The 22140-nt window shown below is 41.7% G+C and overlaps 1 long non-coding RNA gene across 1 annotated transcript in view; it reads left to right on the top strand.

The window, feature by feature from the left end:
• Positions 1-8073: 8073 nt before the first annotated feature.
• Positions 8074-22140, top strand: part of LOC117797166 — a 42955-nt gene continuing 28888 nt past the window's right edge. Inside the window, exon 1 of the long non-coding RNA XR_004622084.1 lies at positions 8074-8636. This is a non-coding gene — a long non-coding RNA (uncharacterized LOC117797166). The remainder of the gene's footprint in view (positions 8637-22140) is intronic.

Here is a 22140-nt window from a genome sequence, read left to right as displayed (position 1 = left end):
TAATTTCGCAGAGAACAATGTTTCTTCCAATTTGGCGTCAGGGCTGTGCAAGGGGAGCATTTCTGCAGCTCCCGGGCCAGTTACATTTGCCAAAACAAAGCGTGGGTGGAAGGGAGCAGGAAAGAACCGACTGGTAGCACTTTTCACCTGGGAAAATGCTGCCAAAAAGGAATCCAAACTAGAAGCGCCAGGGAAAAAGTGCTTAAATGTCCATGCAAACAAACAAAAAGGATAGCATACATTCGATGTGTCCAAATTTGTTTGGGCTTCCCAAGTTCTTCTTTTTCTGCTTTTCATATTTGATAAAGCCTGTATTTTGACACATGATCTCCTACATGTCCCTCTATTAAAACATGTAAGGAAACCTCATAGAATCAGAGTATTTTCTATAACAGAGTAAATTCTGGATTCCCCCTTCCAGGCCAGCCAAGACTTTGTGTAATGGGAGCACTGAATGTGCAAACTCTTCCAATCTTGTGGATAATTCTACATTCCTACCCTGGCTCTGAGAGTCAGGACTAAGTTGGATTTCAGGATCTTGAGTAGGGAGTAGGTGAATAGTAGGAGTGAATTCAATTGGTGGGTGGGGTGGGTCAGGGTAGGAGCGCATTCTAAGCTGTGTACAGCAGCAGGGGAAGAGATGATGGGAAAGTAGGAAAGTAGGAATGTTCAGGGTATGTTTGGAGAATGGTAAGTCATCAAGTTTAATAACAGGCATCATTTTTAGGCACTAACAATATGCCAGATACTAACTCAGTTAATTGTCAAAGCAACGTTATGCAAAAGATATTTTTATTATCACCCTTTTATAGGTGAGGAGACTGAGGGCTTAGAGACCTCAGCCACGCTCATACAGCTGGAGAGTGGCAAAGCTAGGATTGTGTCTAAGTCAGTGGGGTCCAGAGCATGAGCTCCTAACTCCAGTGCTATCTGTAACCTTTCAGCTTCAGCAGAGGAGAGGGCCTTTTTCAGAGGAGGAGAGGGCAGTAGAGAAGTGCCAGATAACCTGGAAACTGTAGAGCACTCAGTCTCTTTTTCTGAGAGTTTGCTGGACATCTCCACATGAACATTTATCTGCCCTTCAAATCCACCTGGTCTAGGGGCGCCTGGGGGGCTCAGTCGGTGAAGCATCTGCCTTCGGCTCAGGTCCTGGACCAACCCCACATCAGGCTCCCTGCTCAGTGGGAAGCCTGCTTCTCCCTCTGCCTGCTGTTCCCCCTGCTTGAGACCTTATGTTCTCTCTCTCTCTGACAAATAAATAAATAAAATCTTAAAAAAAAAAATCCAGTTGATTTAAAGACAAAGCTCATTATCACCTCCATCTTTCTGGGCAACCCTCCCCTGGTAGCTGGCAGTGTCAGGGTTACAGCATCATCACCGGTAATCAGGCAGGCAGGCTGGAGCCTTTGGAGTCAAGGAGTCCCCCTCCTCCCCCTAACTGTGCCCCCCATAAGTCTCTCCCTCCACCCTCTTGTTCCAGTTCAGTGGCTGTTTCCTGCCTTGCTAGTCTCCCCTGGACTGGTCCAACTGCTGACTCACACCAGTTCCTTTCTTCCTATCTTCTCCTGGCCCCTGATGCATCTTAGAGAGACCAGCTAGAAAATTTTCAGGAACCGGGGCTCCGGTCATATCACTCTCCTCAAAACGTCATGGCTTTCTGTAGAATTGCCTGCAGAATTCGGTCCAGACTCCTCAGCACGGCTTTCAAGGCCCCCCATGACTGGGTCCCAACCTTCCTTTCCAGCCCTACCTTGTCCAAGACTCCTTACTGATATTAACCTTCTGAAATCACTAACCAGACTCTCCCATGGCCTGCCTTACACTCTTTGGCTTCTGCTCCACCCTTTGTCAGTGGAGTGCCACCTGCCCGAAATACCCCATTCCACTTCTTAAAACCTTTCCTCCTTCTCCCAGGTCAGATTAGTTACTCCCTGCATGCGTTCTCCCGTAGCGTTTTGCTTACACTTCACACTTAAGATTCTTCCATGCCCTGCATCATGGCACAGCCTTTTGGGTTTAAGATTTTCTCCCCAGTTAGATGACAAGTCTTCTGTGATGACGGGCATTGTCTTACTCATCAGTGTGATTCTATTAGTCAGTAGTAAATTCACTGAAATGAATGCTGAAATAAAGACATACTCACCTGGTCCCGAGCAGAGGCTCCCTCTGACAGCGAAATTATGGGTCCCTTTTCTCCCTTCTGAACCAGGGGATCATCCTTGATAATAGACCATACCTTGAGGGAGTAGGAATTAATGAAGCCACACAGGGCAGGGTGACTTAGAAACATACCCAGAGTTGTTTGTCACACAACACCCAAACCAGACTAATTCACTGAAATGAAGGAAGAAAGAATTTACGAATTCTTTACCTCGGCATGGTCCTAATATGGAAAACTTTTCATAAGAAAGGGAGATCCCAAGTCATTCTCTCTTTGGCATAGGGCAAATTTGACAGGCAGACTAGGACCCCTCATAGAAATGAAATCCATATATATATATATATATATGGATCCACTGACTGTAATACAGATAAGAAATGAAAGAAAGTGATATAACCTACATTTCAATACGTCAATGTTCAGTTTAGGACTACGGTGGAGGACCTGAGCGTAGGAGCCGCACATGTAGACTCATGCAGGTGGGTGGTCTCGGGGACTCCAGCACATAAGTGGCATTGCTGGGAAAGCAGCAAACAGGACAGTGTACAGTCTTACCTGGATTTACATAGTACTTATAAATCTGGAAGAGTCCATGCACATTAAAATTATGCAAAACATAAATTGTTTTTACGTATAGAGTTAGGTTCTAGGCTCAGACAGTTATAAACAGATGTCTCTCCTAAACAAATGTCTGATAAAACATCCAAAATTCGGGCAGGATGCACAACAACTCTTTGGGGCAGCTCTGTCATGGGGTATTAAAATCTCTGGCTCCCTGTAAATGCCGGTAGCACTCCCAAACGTTATGACAACCCAGAGTAGCCCTAACAATTTCCAAAAGGACCCCTGGTAGGCAAAATTACCCCAGTGAGAATCCCCGACCTAGGTCACTTGGTTTATGAGGAAGTGAACTCAAAGAAGTGACTTTCCAAAGTTGACTTTTCTAGAAAGTAATAACATCAAAACTGTAAGTGTAACCCACATCTCTTGATTACTAATCCAGTGCTAATTCCTTGGGTCTATTTATACAGATACAGCCATGCATATATGCGTATGTTACATGTGTATATATTTACACATATATGATGACATTTACTTTGTTGAAAACCATCCAGTCAGGGTTTGACTATGTCTGATTCATAAAAGATGGTTCTGATATTTTGATTAAAATTAGTTCAATGATACTGTTAAACTCGAGTAAACAGTTCTGTATGTAAACATGGACTAAGGGCAGGATAGTGTTGTGTTTCCTGATTATTACAGACTCTTCCATTTCTTTCTTTTTTTTTTTTAAGATTTTATTTATTTATTTGACAGAGAGAGAGGCAGCAAGAGAGGGAACACAAGCAGGGGGAGTGGGAGAGGAAGAAGCAGGCTCCCAGCAGAGGAGCTCAATGCGGGACTTGATCCCAGGACTCCGGGATCACGCCCTGAGCCGAAGGCAGATGCTTAATGACCAGGCGCCCCGAGACTCTTCCGTTTCTAATCATATGGCTAGCTAGGTAATGAGACTTTCTTCCCACTGAAAGCAACAACTTTCTATTGAAAATAACTGCAGAGGGGCGCCTGGGTGGCACAGCGGTTGGGCGTCTGCCTTCGGCTCAGGGCGTGATCCCGGTGTTAAGGGATCGAGCCCCACATCAGGCTCCTCTGCTGTGAGCCTGCTTCTTCCTCTCCCATTCCCCCTGCTTGTGTTCCCTCTCTCGCTGGCTGTCTCTATCTCTGTCAAATAAATAATAAAAAAAATCTTTTGAAAAAAAAAAAAAAAAAAAAGAAAATAACTGCAGAGTTGGGAAGTCCCCAAGACCATCCTTACTTCTGATACCAATTTCACGTTTGGGGCCCCCCAAGATAGCCCCAGGTTTGATAATTTGCTGGAAGTACTTACAGGACTCCCTGAAAGCCATTATATAGATGGTTATTGTTTATGACAGTGAAAGGCTACAGATTAAAATCTGCAAAGGGCAGAGAAGGAGAGAAGAATCCAGGAAAGCTTCACGTATGAAGCACGCATTGCTCTTTCCACTTTGAGTCACGGCTACGGCTACCTTCTCCCAGAACGATGTGTGACAATATGCACGAGTGTTGCCAAAAAGGGAAGCTCACCTGAACCTTGTGGGCCAGAGTTTTTACCTGGGCTCAGTCACTAAGGACATGGTTGGTAGCCTGTGTGGCTCACCCCTCCAGAGCTGACGCTGGGTGACTCAGAGCCCCCACCCTAAACCCCATTGTTAGACTATCGATGCGACCCCAGACCCTTAGGTAAGCCAAGACACTCTTTTCAGGCAGTACATTCCAAGGGCTTAGAGATCCACCTCCCCAGAACCAAGGCCAAAGGCCAGACCACTCTTTGAATAAGGTTAATTCTTTACTATACAACAAACTAAAATGCTACAAAATATTTAAAAGGCCTCTTTTTAGGAACATCGAGCACTGACAACAGAATTATTAAGCCAAAATTAAGTGAAGGTGGGACCCAGAGAGGTAAGCGATCCCTGAAGCCACTCCTGCCTTGAGGACAATTGCATGGCTGGTGGGTTTGTCAAGTTGGCCTCAAAGGTGTGGGGATCGAGACAAAGCCCAAGGTGAGAACTGGAAAGAGCAGACTCTTCCACTCATCATGCTGGAACCTCAGAGTGAAAGGGTAAATCAGAAATATTCACCTCATACCCTCCTCCCAGAGAATGCAAGGATACTTACCTTGGTGCCAAGCAGTGACGGAAGGAGGGAAACCTGACGTGCAACTGCATGCTAATCCCAACAAAGATTTGCAGCCTAAATTCCCAGATTTGCGGTCTAATGAAACCCAGACTGTGAATTTTGTTTAAAGTGGCAGAGCCTCCAAGCGCTTGGAAGGAGTAAATGCCAGTCCTCTCTGGGCGAATGCACCTTCATCCTAGGCCTCAAGGGATTCTCACAAATAATTTTCTTTTTTCTTTTCTTTCTTTTTTGTAAGATTTATTTATTTGAGAGAGAGAGAGCAAGCAGGGGGCAGGGAGGGGCAGAGGGAGAAAGAAAATCCTCAAGCAGACTCCGTGCTGAATACAGAACCTGATCTGGGGCTGGATCCCAGAACCCTGAGATCATGACCTGAGCTGAAATCAAGAATCAGATGCCCAACCGATGGAGCCACCCAGGTGCCCCCTCACAATCTTCTGAAGGAAATGAGCATCTTATAGTAAAAGATGTCTAAGCATATAAGGAAGTAAGACACAAGAGTAAGAACAAATAGGATAACAGACCGCAGACACAGGCCCACTAATACTTTAGATATTAGAAGTATCAGAGTTGTTTTAGATAAAACAACTATGCTTCCTATATTTCAAGAAATTTAAAACCCTAATCACTGCAAAAGATATTAGGAGAGCTTGGAAAAGTAAGATTTGAGCCCCTTCATGTCATACATGCACCTAGACACCAAATCATTGATCTTCTGGAAATATTTACAGAATTGTGATGAGCTAAGTTGGCTGTAGTCAAAAGTGCATTCTAACCTTTGACCTTTCAAACAAAAAAAGTGGAAATTTTATGATTTATATTATGGAGTGCTATTTTTTGAAAACGTAAATACAGCTGTTTCTCACTTATTCTGCCTTATTGTAAACATAAAATAAATTGGGTCTACCATTTATTAGCTAATTGGCCTTGGGGAAATTATTTCATATCTTTAAGTCTAAGTTTTTGGGGAAATGAGGATAATAACAGCAAGGACTCTGTCGTTGGTAAAGGAGGGCAAGAACAATACTGACTTCCTGAAGAGCTAATGAGACAATGCATATAAGGCGCTTAGCACACCTGACACGCAGTCAGTGATCAACACACGCTGGATTCTTTTTAAATAGGAAAATGCCGGGTTTAGAAATGGATGAATTATGGGACTATTCATTTGACAGAAGTGTACAATATGGTGTTCCTTTAAACAGTGGGATATCTCAGACACACTGATTAAAATACTCCTGTACCCCTCAGTAGACTCGTGTGCCACAGACACAGGGAGGAGAGCCCTCAGGGACCACTCTTCACAGTCTGCCTGGTCAGGCCCCTGACAGAACTGGCATTCTGCCAGTTCCAGCTCCAGTTCTAGCTCCAGGTCCAGTTCCAGTTCCGCCTCCAGCTCCAGGTCCAGTTCCAGGTCCCGGTCCAGATCCAGCTTCAGTTCCAGGTCCACATCCAGCTCCAGCTCTAGGTCCAGCTCCAGGTCCAGCTCCAGCTCCAGCTCCAGTTCCTTTTCACTTCTCCCTTTCCTCTGACTCCCTTGTCTTTCTACTCCCACAACACTGTGAACAGTTGGATACATCTTCAGCAAAATAACACTTAACGACACATGAAAACGATTTTATTACTTTCTCTGTTGTTCAGGTTGAACACATCAACTCATTTAAACTTTGCACTTGGTCAGAGTTTTCCAAAGCTGTAAACACTATTTTAGAACCTATGCGTGTTTAATTATATCCCGCTTGAATGTGGAGCCCAAGGAAGACATTTCATGGAGTGACGGCCTGACTAATGTAGCTGGTCTGATTCATTTAGAAGATTAATTTCCTGCTCCTACTTATGTTTTCTAGTACGGTCTCATGCCTGCTTTTATGCTTCCAGGGTCAGAAAGAAAAAATTTGGCCTGCAGGCTAAGTCCACCCACTGCATGTTTATGTAAATAAAGTTTTATTAGAACAGAGCTAAGGTAAGTATTCACTTAAGTATTGTGGAAGGCCGCTTTCTTGCTACAACTGGAGGGTTGAGTACTTGTGACAGAGACCTTATGGCCTATAAAAGCCTATGCTATTTACTCTCTGGCCATTTACAGGAAAAGATTGCTGACCCCCTGCTCTAAAATGTTATTTTGCTGCTGACGCCTGTTTTCCTGGATGCCTTCTCTCCCACCGCATCTCTCTCTACCCTCATTCTTGTTCACTGTGCTCAGCCACACTGGTTCTTCAGTTCCTAGGAAGGATCTTGGTGCTCACCTCTCCTGTCCAGGGAATTGCTGCAGGATGTTGGCTTGGCCTGGACCAGTCCTCTCTGTCTCAAATGGTGTCCTTCCAGAGCTGACTGCATCTCATCTTTCGTGTTCTGGCTCATGTCCCCTCCTCAGAGAAGCTTCCCTAACCAACCACTCTACCTAAATAGTCCCTCCTCACACACCAAGCTGTTCTTTTTCATATTAGTCTGCTCTTTTCATTCAAGCACTGACCATGATTGAAAGTTTTGTTTATTTACTAATTTAAGGCCTCTCTTCTCTCTAGTCTGTGAGCTCCATGAGTGAGTGACAATATCTGTTTTGCTCACCCCTTCTATCCCCAGAACCAGGCACATAATAGGTGCTCAATAATTAGTTGCTAAATAGATAAATGAACAAATGGCAAATTTGCACGTGTGTTGACCTTTTTATCCTACAGTTTGGATTTTCTCCTTCTATATATTGCCTTGCTCAGATGTTTGTTATATTTTCTCTTCTTTGATCCAAATTATCAATGTCATACTAAAATTTTTTTCTCCCCTTTGGGGTAATTTCTCTTCTAGCTTGGTGCCGTCTGCAAACTTAATGAATGCTATTTGGTTATTTATGTGGTTAGGAGCAGAATGCTGAAGACAGGCTGTACTGACTACTTTGCCGCCTTTGGGTCATTTCAGTAATAGGGACACTGAGTCCGCCCAGAGAAAGTATCAGCTGCCTCCTGAATGAGACGCTGGAAATGGTATATGGGGGTATTAATGAATAGCTTGTAAATCGCATAATGTTTGTTTCTGGAATATTTGTGCGTTGATGCCGGTATGCATTTTGATTTCTAGAAGAGCCTTCCCATAAGCCAAAATTGATTACACATATATTCTCTAATTATAAGAATTTTCCTTTAAAAACTGTCTGCAGTAAATGCCTCTTCAGAGTAAAATGAGACGCAGCAGAGTGAATGAAACTCCTTATGCAATGCGCCAATTATGGCTCTGATTAAACTGTGTTTCTGTTTTGCGGTGATGGCTTTACCAAAATGAGAGCATTGCTCTTGCCGGTTCCGCGTCCTCACCTACCACTCCGTCAGGCCAGCCTCTGGATAAAACCCAACAGCTCCTGAGCAAATCAAGAGCATTGTCCACAGTCGAGCGCGTAGAGCCTGCAGGTGGGGCCGGTAGTTCTTGGAGTGTACATCCCACACCAGCAGCATCACCAGAAACTTGTTACAAATGTAAATTGTGGGTCCCACCCCAGACCTGCTGGAACAGGAACTGGGTGCGGTAGGGGAGGGGACCGAAGTCAGGAATCCGGGTTTTAACAAGCCCTTCGGGAGAATCTGATGCAGGTGAACTACAGAGGTAGGCGGCAAAAAAGTGACTCTCAAGTAGACCCAGGGAAAACCCAGATGGCGTGTAGCTAGGGAACTTGCGTCAAGTACAGAGCCCCTCCAGCTGTATGCGAAAGAGTGAGCCTTTCCAGTTGGATCCCTTCTCTTTTGATACCTGCTAAGACACTGCTTCTGGGGTGAGTCTCAAAAAGCCACTGAATATCTTCTCTGTTGTGGAGACATCTCCCGCAGGTTGGTTTTACATTCACTTCTGACTCACGTGTGAGGGGTACTCAGGGAAGTGGTAAGTGAGACCTTTCTCCGTCTGGGTTACATCCGTGCTTGCCTGTGACCACCTACAGTTGTTTTTCCAGCAAAATTGACCTGGGGTTCACCTCATTAGCTTTCTCTACCTTGACTTCTTTCCACGGTGGGCTGAACTGGAAGAGAGATTTTGAAATTCGGAGCAGTGGCTCTCACCTTATGGTGCATCTGAAACACCTGGAGGCTACTGAAAATGACTGCTGACCTCACCCATCACCACCAAAGTTCTGATCCCGTAGGTTTGGGGGTGTGGCCCAGAATTTGCATTTGTAACAAGTCCCCAGGTGATGCTGATGCTGCTGGTCCAGGGACCACATTTTGAGGACCACTGATCTAGAAGGGCAAAAAAACACTTTAATTCATCAGGCAGGATGTGAGTGTTTGAAAAGAGACAGGAGCGTTTCCTAGGTACTCGTCCAGAGCTGATCCTAACAGGGAGAACTGTTTGAATTTCTTTTCTAGCTTCGCACTACTCAGTGTGGGGAAGAGTTGGTGGTGTGCTGAAATACACTGGCGTAAGATAGGGCAAGTCGTTTCTACGCGTCTCTTTCCGGCTCTGTGTTCGGTGACATCATCTTGGTGGCTTAGAAGTCATCCGTGGTAGCAGAATATATACTATGGAAATCAGACAAACAAATCAGGGCCCCTTTTGAACCCCCCACCCCCAGAGCTGATTATGAAGTGTTTATCAGTGCTGCATTGGGAAGAACCATAAATAATGAACATACAAGGTATGTTCTGACATACCTTGCAGGAGCATGCATGTGAATTGGAGGGGTATGGGGAATGAAATTCGTAAATACATCTGTTTTGCAAGGAAATGTGAAAGGAAATGGTGAGGTTAAAAGGTTTTTCAGCAGGTTTGTAGGAAGGTTGACGGGGTAGTGAGAAGATAGTATAGTATTTTATTTCAGTGGTGGGCTTTGGAATCAGATACTCCTGGAACGGAATCTGGTGCTCTCACTTATTGGATGTGGGATCTTGGGAAGGGACCTGACCTCCCCAAATTTGAATTTCCTTATTTGCAAAATAGAAATAATGTGCTCTCATGAGGGTCATGTGAGAAAAGTAATTTAAAACCTAGTGAAATGCCAAACACATGGTAAATTGTTCATTTCTCTCAGGAAATGTTAATTATTATTACTACTGCTATTAGTAGTAGTATTGGTACTAAGTTTGTAAACAAATATTTACCGAGTACCTTTTACTGCACCCAGCAGTCTGCTAATACCATCAATAAGTTGTGTAAACTCAAGGAGTTTACAATGTAACGGTGCCATCACATTTTCTAATCAGATCCCAAGAGGGAGAATTGAAAGGTATTTATCTAGGTACATATGCTAATACTTGGGAGTATAAATATTTACCAAAAAGGAAGTAGAACAAAAGAATTAATAGGATTATGAACTAAAAATAACTGTGGTTATGAAATATATATAACGTAAAACGATTGCTCTCATCATGCTTTGGCAATAACTGAAATAATTTCTCAGGCACTAGAACACTTTGCAAAGAATACGTAGAGGATAAAAATCCTCTTGTTTAAACAAGAGAAAATGTTAGCATATGATTTAAAATGATTAAAAGCAAGAACCTCTTGTCTTTTCAAGATAATATAGAATCAGGGCGCCTGGGTGGCACAGCGGTTAAGCGTCTGCCTTCGGCTCAGGGCGTGATCCCGGCGTTAAGGGATCGAGCCCCACATCAGGCTCCTCCGCTATGAGCCTGCTTCTTCCTCTCCCACTCCCCTGCTTGTGTTCCCTCTCTCGCTGGCTGTCTCTATCTCTTCAAATAAAAATAAAATAAAATGAAATCTTTTAAAAAAAGATAATATAGAATCGTGTCACATAACTTGATATGAACTAGCATATTAATTGGCACACCAAGTTAAAACACTGCTTAAGATATTATTCTGTAGCGAGGGGACATTTGTCTAGTTTTCCATTCTTTCTACCTGAGTATTGACTGAAATATTTATGTAGCTTTTGTTGACAATAGTCAGAGGGGTCCTTTAACATATAATTTTATGAAGATATAAAAATAATTCATTCAGAAGGTCTGAGTCCACCTTCGGTAAAGAGAGTGACATTATTTTATTATACAATTTTTAGTTAAATATATACATTGGTGATATATACTGAGTGGGGTTCTGATGTCAAAATCATGTTCTTTTTCATTAAATATTAGATGACTCTCCTTCCATAGGATGGGAAGTGTCTGTTTGGACTTCTCCTCTCCTGTATTATCCAGATCCTCCTTACATCCTATGACTACCTGGGTTCTGTCACATATATACTGTGTGATTTGGGACAATGTAACGTTTCTGAACCTGTTTCTTCCTCGGTGAGATTACTAAAATAATAGTTCATTTCAGAGTTGGTGCGAAAATTAATTAAGATAATGCTGTGAAACACTTTGCATTCTGCCCAACACACGGTAAACACTCAGTAAATAGTGGTGGGTTTTGTTCTTTCTCTTCTCTCAGGGTTCTTCTTATTAGTTGCAAATTGCCTCTAGTCAATGAATATGCAAATATAACTTCACTTTAAGTGCAGTCTTTATAGAGGTTTTTCCTTCACTGTGCTCTGCAAAATGCTGGCTGCCTGCCTTACTGAAAAGCTGTAACTTGAAAAATTGCCTCTTGCTGTTGTTAGACCGTGTTGTAGCTCCCTCCCTACCCCTGAATATGTTTCTTTAGCTGGGCACTTGCTCCAGTCCTGGGTCCTCAGTTTTGATGGTTGGGGTTTCTTCTTGCTAAGGGAATAGATGTCCACTGCATAACTTCTAAGACTCCCTGGATCACAGCATTAAATATCCCCCCTGTGTTCCCAAAGCACTTGGAGGAAGAACTAAATCAGAAGACTTTAAAACTAAAAATGTATATTCTCAGCCACAGAAGGATTTCTAGAGATGGGCGCCAGGGCGGACGGAGGTGACGACATGTAAGTCAAATGGTAAAAATTGAAGGAGAAGGGAAAAGTTTGGATAGGGTCACAGAGATGAGAAGAAAAAGAAGTTTGCGTAACAGTGAAGACTCTATCGCCAGAACGTGTGAGGGGCAGAGAAAAGAGGACAGTGATTTAAAAAGAGAAAGAGAGAAAATGAAGATGGTGCCAGGAAGGGTTTCAGGAGGAAGTACAGAGGATATGGCTTGACTTGTTAAGAGGGTCTGAGGGAGGGGAGCCTGGGTGGCTCAGTCGGTCCGGCGACTGACTCTTGATCTCAGGGTTGTGAGTTCAAGCCCTGCATTCAGCTCCACGCTGGACCTGGAGCCTACTTTAAAAAAAAAAAAAAAAAAGGATCTGAGGAAGACAAAGCAGTGAGCTGTCAGGCAGCTCAACTGAGTCACAGATAGGATGGGTACTTGTGAGGGGGATGATTTGTTAAGCTATATATATGCTTCTCTTTTGCATTTCCCCTACACTATTCTGGAGATTGTTCTTTGCGTTGGAGAGGTTGAAGATTGTCATAGCAGGAACACAAAGGGGGAGGAGGGATGTAGGATAAATTGAGTTTCGGGTCGGGGAGGGGCTGGTGTTGGGGAGAACAAAATGAAAAGAGAAGCAGAAAAGAAAAGCAAGAACGTTTTAAATTAGTTCCTGAAATCTGAAGTCGAATTTTGCAAGAAGGCACATTTAAAAGTGAGACTTTTTGAGGCAAAGAAATGTTCTGATTCTTTTAACGATCACGAATGCATCAAGACCGAGTGGACTTGACCGGAGAGGTACATTTGATCGAAATCCCTGCAGACAGCAAGAAGGGTGTGAGCCGAGTTCCTGTGAGAGATCCTGGTTCCTCGTGTGACCTGGACAAGACGTTTTTTTTTTACCTGCTCCTGAGGAGGGGTACCAGGGATATGGGCCAGGTGCTGCCACTGGGTGGGAGGAACTGGCCTCATGGCTGAAGACTTTGAGCCACAATATGGGTCAGGTTGGATGAACATTATAAAGGCACCTCTGGTGTTGTATGGGTTCATGGGATCCAGGCTGGACAAGAACAGTCCATAATTGCTCTGGACCCTGTCACTGCCACAGAAGCTCTGAGGATGGCAACACAAGCCTTTGGCTTTCTAAGTGGCATGTACCAGAATGATGCAATGGCCCAAGATAGTAGAGTACAATTCTTTGTAATGATAGTTTTTGAGCTGTTGGGTACTAGTTTACCTACAATAAATTTTCTACGTTGTTACAGAAATTGTGCTTCGAACATAGCTGAAAACACAAAGGACATGGTACATGAGACCGCAGTCAGTGCAGTGGGAAAAAGAAGTTACCTCAGGAGAAATTCCAGGGCACCTCGTAGGAGTAAGGCATGCAGCTTATCTATAACATGTGAAGGATTTGACTCTTCAAAAGGTGACACACTTTTCTGTTTACGACCGGACAAAGATGCAGTTGCTAGGTCCCCAGGTACCGGTGTATGAGAGCCGTCGATCCTCGCCCCAGCCCCAGCCCGCCCCAAGCAGCATCTGTGATGAGAAAGTCGCTGGGGAAATATTTCAGTGACTGGGGGGGAAGCCGTTAAGGCCACTCGTCGAATATTTACTGTGGACTCTTCTGCAAAAATGTTATCATCAAATATGAAGGTGATGAGAGATGAAGAAGAGAAGGAGAAAGCAATTTGAAGATGGAACAAGTCATAGCTTATTCAGACCCCCTCACATGTTCAAGCCCGAGAAGGGTTGACTTCACAACCATCGTGCTCAACAGGTAGGATTTGCTAATGAAAAAGGAGCGTCGGTGAAGGAGAGATTCATTCACACACTGTGTTTAACAGGGCTCTCCTTTCAGGGGCGCAAAAGCACTGGGGTTTTCACTGATTCATCTGTTGAAACTGGCCAAAAAAGGAAAGAAAAGGGGAAAAAGTACAAGGACAGATTACAGCAATGTCATTTGTGAATCAGTTGACCACCCCCTCCCTCCTGGGCAGAGACAGGCACCTTGCTGCTTCTGGTCACTGCAGGGCTGTCGGAATTCGATAATCGTTAGCTGTTTCCTGTTCACTGGACTGGATGCAAAACAAATTCAGGAAAGGGTTAGCCACCCACCCAATCAAACACTCTTGGGAATTAACGCTCATCCAGACAGTAACTTTCCATGAGGGCAGCTGGAGGTATTTTTTGGGTCATTTTTGTTGCTATTTGCTTGGTTTTTGTTTTGTGTGTGGGGGGGTGTTTTTTTGCTAAATAAATTACACGTCTCACGTTTATAGGATTTGGTAGATACCTAAGTGTGACAGGTGTTTATTTTGTGTTAGGCGAGGATAATTTGTTCTATGAAGTGGCCCTGGCACATAAAAATGGCCTCGGTTCAACTTTTAAACTAAATATTTACAATTTAAAGTAATTAGCCGTTAGGACAATAACACCTGGTAGTTTTGCTGGCATATTTCAAGAACATTTATAGTCATGGCTCAATAACATTTATTGAACTCTGTTAGCCCAGTTGTAAATAATAGCCTTCTCTCCCTCTGCTGATTGAAAAACTAAGGCAGAAAGAGGGTAAATTACCTGCTCTGGACTAGCGGCTTTGTGGCACGGTTAGGATTAGAACACAGAGAAGCTGATCTGGTCCCAGGGATCTGGCCTTTGAGGCATAGCAGAAGCTATATTGCAAATGCCAACCTCTGTTTGTCATGATTGATACTGGGAGAAAACTGTGACTTCAAGGATATGATGTTGCTTTCATAAATAATATTTACCAGGTTATTTATTCATGGGTTATAGATTATTTACGGGTCATAATTGTGAATGAAGCCATTGGAGCTGACCTTGCTGTGGTAGTTCATATTACATTACTGCATGGGATGAGAGAATAAATACAAGCAAATCTTGTCAATAGAAGAGGAAGCCAAAATTGAGTGGACAGTGCAGACAGCTTCTAGAAATTAGAAGACTTGCCAGTTCGCTACTGTAGGCCTTGCAGTCTATTAGGGAAGGCTGGGAACACAGACAGGGAAGGGCATAAAATAGAGCTGCCTGTAAATAGAGAGCTGATTTCGCATTTGCAAAAGGAATAACTGATGATATTATGAGCTAGAGGACTTGAGAGAGAAGCTTGCATGTGGGTAATGTGCATACTCAAATGCTTCACCATACATGCATTACATCGAAGGCCTTCACTTTCTTCTCTCATCCACCTATGGAGAAAACCTGAATGCACCATCAACTCAATGGTAATTTCATCTGACTGTAAAACAAAGATACTTATTGGCAAAACACCTCACAGGGGTGTTCTGTTAGAAGAATGAAGGCCATCTGTGCTAGAGTCTCTAGGTAGCACTTCTTTCTTCTCTTTTGTTCTGCAGAAGTGCATTGCTTTGTACTCTCACTTTCAGCAAAAAAGCAATTTTGTAAATGGTGCACTCAAATGCTGTGATGAAGTTATAACTGATAAAGGCACTGAGACGAAGATGCTGCAATGAAAAATGGGGCACGTCAAAGGAAACTGATTCGTAATCATAAAATGCGGTCAAGGTGGTAAAAAGCGGTATGTGTATTGCAGGCTGTCAGTTGCCCACTTCCAGGTTTGTCCACAGCCTGAGGGAACTATATCTTGTCAGAAATGCTCGTGGATGCTAATCTGTCAACACTTGTTCAATGTCAAATTCTATCCGAGGGTTCAGTCTCCTTTTGGATTTCAACAATTGCCTGCTAGCTCTGTTATATCTCCTTTGGTCAAATGAGCTTTCATTTAGGAACTGTCAGGATTTTTTCTTATGTTTCTTTCCCCATGGAACTGGGAAGGTAAGCTGTTCTTATAGCCACACGTACTGTTTGCTTCTTTTTAGAGTGATCTTATAGACTCTGGATATAGAATTCCAGTCTCTTCCCAGAAAACACAAAATCCAGCACATTCTACCCCTTCTGTGGCCCTTTATCTAACAGTCCTTCCTGCCTGGGTCAGCAGTTTTCCCTTCAGTCATGGAAGCCAACTGCTTTACCTTTTCCTGTTATGGATTCTTTACAAGTGCTGCTCTCCAGCTGGGGAGCCTTTTTTCTCCTTCCTTGCATTCATGTTTCTCTTTCCCTTTCTCAGCAAATTAAACCCTCCCCTAAGATTCATCATCTCACAGACGTTTCCAGTTTCTTACTACCTGAAATTTTCTCTCCAGACAGTATTTTATATAAAATAACCTGCAAATTTTTCCATAACAAAACATCTAGAAATTCTGAATGAACATTTTTTAAACCTCCCATTTAAATGCATAGATGAGTTCACAAAACGGTCTTTAGAAGCAAGTGAATAAAAAGCCATATCTGACACTGTGGCAGCTACTGCTATTACTTGTGTGTGTGTGTGTGTGTGTGTGTGCGCGCACGCACGCGCACATATGCAGGTAGGAGGATGGTGCCAGTAGTCATGATAGCCTAAGGATTTAGATTGTAACACTATGGAGGGAAGAATGACAAGGCTTAGGGCCTGTAAGAGGCAGGAGTTGGAACTGAGACCTCTGTATAAAGATGAGACTCTTGGAGGGTAACACACTCTATGAGAGTAACTAGAAAATAAATCTGGTCACCCACACAAAGAGACCATGTAGAAGCTTCAATGTTAAGCCTTGTTGCTGGGGGGACAAAATCTCCCCTAGAGAATTTCTTAGTCACAGGCTTGTCATCTCATGGGTTCATGATTCAAATATATGCTACTGTGATGATTCATGAATCCACAACCTGAGAATCAACATGAAAAGTAGTTACAGGTTAGTGAAACCATGGGTACCTGGGAAAGGCAAATACCCACACTTGACCACAGAGGTTTCCCATGGAAATATATATGCTGAAGATGAGCGCACAATCTAAAATTACAAAATATTTAAGGAAATCATTCACCCTGAACCAGAATCAGCAAAGACAGAAAACAACCATCAGGATCATAACCTGAAGAAATTCAGATGTTACATTTGTCAATTAGACTTTAAAAAGGTGCATTAAAATGATTAAAAGAAAAAGTATAAAAGAACATGACATGGATAGTATCAAAGAGACAAATAGAGTCTCTAGAAACTTAAATGTAATCAATTAAGTAAAAACTCAATTATACTGGATAGAATATTAGACACAGCTGAAAGTGAATTAGTGAGTTAGAAGATAGATCTGAGGAAAACTATTTGTAATGTAACTCAGATAAAATTATGGATGATATGAACTAGAGATAGACATAAAGAATAATGTTCTAACATATATGTCTAATACAAATTCCAAAGGAAGAAATAGACTTTAGAATTCCCCTTAAAAGAAAAGATCACATACATTTCTTCTTTGCTATTACCACAGACCCATCCATTCATCCATCTACCTATTCATTAATCTTTCCTTTCCATATACCCATTCAATAAAATTTTTTTCAAATAAACTTTCAAAGGGGGGAATTAAAGTTTATTTAGGATATCAATCAGATTATCATCCCACATTCTGCAATACAAGTGTAATACACCAAAGTTAACTATCTGAGGGAAAAGAAAGAAAAGAGAAGGGCATTGTGTAGATATATGAATATATACATAACACAGCAAGAAAAAAATATGCAACTGGCATGAGCCATGGTTGCTATTGCCTTCAGCAAGCATCTCAGGTTTTTGGGTTTCTCATTGTAACCTTCATTCCTGAGGACTCTGAACTCTTGATGTCCAATCTGTCTTGGATTGCAGGACTATTCCATTAATCTTTACTTGTGGACTTAATATAAGCACATTGGGATCAGCTAGGTTCTAGCAAGACTCCTTTATGCTCCCATTTTGCTGCAGTCACTCTATTTACCCTAGGGAGCCAGGACCAAACACCACTGTTTTTGCTTTTATTTATTGTCCCCAAGAGGACCAAATGGGCAGATGGGAGTTGCCACCTCCAATTTAGTCAAAATATTATTAAATCCTTTGATGGAAACATTCCTCTTTGGATATTGAAAATCCACATTAGCAGAGTAAAAAGTCATGGAGATTGGGAGAAAATATTTTGTGAATGAGTCATTGGGTGTAATTATAACATGTGCCAACCTCACTCACTCCTTGCTGCGACCCATGTCTTCCAGTCATAAACTGAATCCTCTCCAGAGCATTTATCCTGTAGGAAAGCATTTCACATTTGCAAAATGTCATTCACTAGTTTGATAATGGTAACTGGATATTTAGTAGACATTTTCTACTGCATCTGGGTAATGAGGAAACAAATATAACCAGTGAATTTTTATTGCATTGACTTATTTCTTTTTATAGTGAAAGGACTTTCTTGCCCAGAAGCAATATTTTATGCCATTAAATGAAAAAACCATACAGTAAGTTTATGGTTGGTGTTACTTGAAAAGACGAGATCTCTAACATGGAAGGAATATCCAAATCCAGAACAAATGTTTGTTCAGGTGATGTAGCAGGATTCAGTATTATCAATCTGCCACAAGATGGCTTCCTGATCCAATTCGGTATTCTACCATATTGAAGGGTTCAGGCTCAGTAACTGCACTTTTGTGCAGGGAAGCCATTAAAAATTGTGTCAATGTGAGACACAGATATTCTCCTTGTCATCAATCCTGTGATTCTGTTTCTTCTAAGAGCTTGAGAACACCTTCAGTCTAACCAATCAGGACCTTCTTTTGAGCAATATGGACAAAAAATGTTCTTAAGTTCTGCTCCCTGGGAAGATTTCCCTCCTTCACTCTCCTTCTCTTCAGGGGTACCCTGAAGTGGGCTCTAATATCATGGTGATCTACCTCTGTCTGTTGTCAGCCACAGATTTCTCTTCCACATCACTCAGTCCTAGGGAACTTTTCATGAAGCAGTGTGAACCCATGAAGTGAGATGAGGAAGAGTTGGCAGCATGAGAGACATACCCTACTATGTCTGGATTATGTTCTTTTTCAATTTTTGCCTTGGGGATCTTCCTAAATCTGGTCTCTAATATACCAACGTCTCCTTGATTGTTGAGTATATTGCTTATAGTCAATTTTAGGGCTAGGTAGATCTGAAAACTCCAAGTATGTTACGATCAACTCAGGTTTCTGATAACCAGATGTCCATGGTTAGCAGGACTCAGTGGCAAGCAAGCTGTTGTTTCCCAAAAGAATATGAGTTACACATCAAAGAGGATGTGGCTTTCTTCAGTATTCTTAGGAGCCTTTGCTATGATTCTTCTATTGGGATTTGCCACAGGTGTAATACTTTATCTTAATCTGCCCAAGACATTTAGTTTGCCATTCCATCGAATTGGCTGTCTTGGGGATCAAAGGGCAAAGCTGTCTGCAGTGTAGCTTGGAAAAGATGGACCCTCCTCTTGCTCTGGGCCTTATTCAAATCAGGTAGAGTTTCAGATCATGAAATAAATAACCTGGTAAATATCATATGTATAGTTTCCAAAATGCAAAGATCCTACCAAGAATTGTAGGTACAAAATACTGCAACTTATTTTTAATTTTGAAGAGAATATCCTGTCTTGTAACAGGTTACTGGTCTGCCAAAAACTTCACTGAGCTATTATATCCCTCTAATTTTGTAGAGAATAATTCCCATCTTCTGTTGAGTCTATGTCTAACTTGGGCCTCTAAGCAGCTTGCAGCTTTCTGCTCTTCAGGTTATAATGTTGTTATCTTCAATGTGGTAAACCAGTGAGATATGTTGTTGACTGGGAAATAGTCAAGTTCCCTAAGAACTAAGTTGTGCCACAAAGCTGGGGAGTTAATGTATCCTGAGGCAGGATAACAAAGAGGTACTATTCTCTCAGGAGAATCTAATGGTTTCTGTTGTTTTCTGCTGTTGAGATTGAAAAAATAAAGTCACTGGATCAATAGCTGGTTACTAGGTGCCATTTGCTATACTAAGTCCATTAAAAAGATTATGTCTCGGGGCGCCTGGGTGGCACAGCGGTTGGGCGTCTGCCTTCGGCTCAGGGCGTGATCCCGCCATTATGGGATCGAGCCCCACGTCGGTTCCTCCTCTGGGAGCCTGCTTCTTCCTCTCCCACTCCCCCTGCTTGTGTTCCCTCTCTCGCTGGCTGTCTCTATCTCTGTCGAATAAATAAAATCTTAAAAAAAAAAAAAAGATTATGTCTCAAACAGCACTTTTGTTGGCATCATCAACTAACTCAAGTTATGAAAATTCATTATTCCTTTATGAGAGTCAATGATCTTTTACATCAACTAAACTAGAGAATTAAATTGGGCATGTTGGAATTACCACCCTGCATTTTCCAGCCTTCAATGGTAGCAATAATCTTTGTGCTTCTCCTAGGGGTATGGTATTGCTCTTGACTTACTAATCTGTACAAAAAGAGAGATACATGGGTTCCACACGAACCTATTTTTCTATAGCTCTTACTCTGTGAGTTGGAAGTCTAATGTGAGTATTTTTCTAGCTACTGAAATATAGTCAAGCATTATGTTCAGGACCTAGGGAAATAACTATGTAATGGGTTGAGAGTCATACATAGCTAATTGTGAGGGAGACTTGTGGGTGAAAATTCTTTTCATAGCTTATAGTTCTTGGAATAAAATTAGTGGAATACCTTTGTGTGCATGTGTTCGTGTGTGTGTGTGTGTGTGTGTGTGTGTGTGTGTTTTGAGGGAGGGGTCTACTTATTGGGGAAAAAAATCCAAATACTTCATGAGACATAATTTTTGGTATTTGGGTTTCAGGAATTAAAGGCAAATCTCAAAGAAACCAGGGGGGGAGAAATGGAAAAGCTGTAAGGAGTCAGCAAACAATAAACACATATGAAAGGAGGGATTCCTTCAAAGTCAGGAACCAAACTAACTGTGGCCAAGAAACTGTGCCCTGGCCTGGTGACATGGTGGGGGTAAGAAATTGCTAACCCTTAGTGTCACCAGATTCAAGCCTGGGAATCTTGAGGGTGGCTGAGGTGGTTATAGGTTGGTGACTTATTCTGGCTCATGGCTTCTTCCCTTCTAAAAGTATCCTTATTTTAGGCTCTCAGGTTTTCCAGTGATCAAGCTCAACCAAACACAGATCCTTAAAGACTATGGACATGGGAATCATAAAATATAGTTCCATAAGGTGTGGAACATAAAATGACATTTTATGACATATGTAAAGAAACAGAAGATGAAATGACCAAAACTTGCAAGCATACGAGGCACTATTTAAAATCTCTGGGTTTATCCAAAGCCAGAATAAGGCAGGAAATAATAAAAATTGAGCAGAAATAAATGAAATAGAGACCAAAAAACCCTAGTAGAACAGATCAATGAAACCAGGACCTGGTTCTTTGAAAAGATCAACAAAACATAAACTTTTAGCCAAAGTCATTTAAGAGAGAGAGAGAGAGAGAGAGAGAAGACTCAAATAAATAAAATCAGAAATGATAGAGGAGAATAAACCAACACCACAGAAGCACAGGGGATTATGAAAGAATATTATGAAAAATTATATGGCAATACATTGGACAACCCAGAAGAAATAGATGAAGTCCTAGAAACATTTTCATATGTTTGAATCATGAAGAAGTAAAAAATTTGAACAGACCAGTTACTAGCAGTGAAACTGAATCAATAATCAAAAAACTTTCAACAAACAAAATTTCAGAAGCAGATGGCCTCACAGGTGAGTTCCACCAAATATTTAAAGAAGAATTAATACATATTCCAAAAAATAGAAGAGGAAGGAAACCTTCCAAATTTATTCTGAGGCCAGCATTACCCTGATACCAAAACCAGAAAAAGGAACTACAGAAAAAGGACAAACCTACAAGCAATAGCTCTGATGAGCATAGATGCAAAATTTTTCAACAAAATATTAGCAAACCGAATCCAACAATACATTAAAAAAATTATTCACCGTGATCATGTGGGATTTATTCCTGGGATGCAAGGGTGGTTCAATATTCACAAATCAATCAAAGTGATGCATCATACAAGAGAAATAATAAAAACCATATGATCATTTCAGTAGATGTAGAAAAAGCATTTGGCAAAGTACACCATCCATTCATGTTAAAAATCCTCGACCAAGTAGTTTTAGAGGGAACATATTTCAACCTAATAAAGGTCGTATATGAAAAATCTACAGCTAACATCATACTCAATGGTGAAAAACTGAGAGCTTTCCTTCTAAGATCAGGAACAAGACAAGGATGTCCACTCTCACCACTTTTATTCAACATGTACTGGTAGTCCTAGCTACAGCAATCAGACAAGAAAAAAAAAAGGCATCTGTATTGGTAAGGAAGAAGCAAAACTTTTACTATTTGCAGATGACATGATACAGTATATAAAAAACCCTAAAGACTCCACTAAAAAACTACTAGAACTGATAAGTAAATTCTGTAAAGTCACAGGATACAAAATTAATACCCAGAAATCTTTTGCATTTTTATACACTAATAATGAAGTAACATAAAGAGAATTTAAGAAAACAATCCCACTTACAATCGTA

Source organism: Ailuropoda melanoleuca, chromosome 19 (assembly GCF_002007445.2).
Source record: "Ailuropoda melanoleuca isolate Jingjing chromosome 19, ASM200744v2, whole genome shotgun sequence".
Lineage (NCBI taxonomy): Eukaryota > Metazoa > Chordata > Mammalia > Carnivora > Ursidae > Ailuropoda > Ailuropoda melanoleuca.
This window is presented reverse-complemented; position numbering and strand designations above follow the sequence as displayed.